The sequence below is a fragment of the Callithrix jacchus genome, chromosome 10, assembly GCF_049354715.1.
Source record: "Callithrix jacchus isolate 240 chromosome 10, calJac240_pri, whole genome shotgun sequence".
Lineage (NCBI taxonomy): Eukaryota > Metazoa > Chordata > Mammalia > Primates > Cebidae > Callithrix > Callithrix jacchus.
Genome location: NC_133511.1, coordinates 23,722,845 through 23,723,857, shown reverse-complemented (window position 1 = coordinate 23,723,857; position 1,013 = coordinate 23,722,845).

The following is a 1,013-nucleotide window of genomic DNA, read 5'->3' as shown; positions in this document are numbered from 1 at the left end:
TCCCAAAATTAAGAATCTTATTATCACCAAAGTTTAAAATAAGAACTACTTAATTAATCTTTCCATAGTAGAACCTATGACTCTAGAAGAAAAAAGATATCCAAAGGAACACCAAATGTATTTAAATGTTCAAATACTTGGAGAGATTTGTTTCCTTTAAAGCAAAAGTAAGTAGAAGCTAGGATATCTGTCAAAATCTGAATGAGATGTTTTGCGAGTGACTTTCCTTTTTTTGTAGATCCTACTAAAGACACTTCCTGGTCATTATGTGTTCTCTCTGAGACACTGTTCTTACCTTTTCATAATCCTTTCAAATTTATTTATATTTAATTGACAAATAATAATCCCACATATTTATGGGGTACAATGTGATACTACAATATAGGTAGGCACTGTAGAAAGATTTAAGTAAGTTAATTAACATATTTATCACCTGACTTAATTATCCATTTCTCAGTGGTGAGAACATTTAAAATCTACTTATAATGAATTTGAAATGTTTTATAATTAACTTTAGTCATCATGTCACTCCATTACGAAAGTTTATCCCTCTTACCTAACTGAAACGTTATATCCTTTAACCAGCACCTCTCCTTTCTCCGCCCACCCTCCTCATCCCCAGCTCTGTCACTCCAGCCCCAGTAACCACTATTCTAAGCTCTACTTCATGAGTTTGACTTTTTTAGATTTCACTTATAGGTGAGATCTAGGACTATTTGTCTTTTTGTGCTTGGCTTATTTTACTTAGCATAACGTCCCCCAGGTTCACTCATGTTGTTGCAAAGGACAGGATTTCCCCCCCTTTTTGAACCTGAATAGTATTCTACTGTGTACTTATACCACATTTTCTTTATCCACTTATACATGGATACTAGTTTGTTTCCATATATGGATACTAGTTTGTTTCCATATCTGGCTACTGTGAGTGATGCTGCAATGCACATGAGCATGCAGATACCACTTCGACATACTGATTTCAGTTGCACTGGATACATAACCAGAGGCAGAATTGC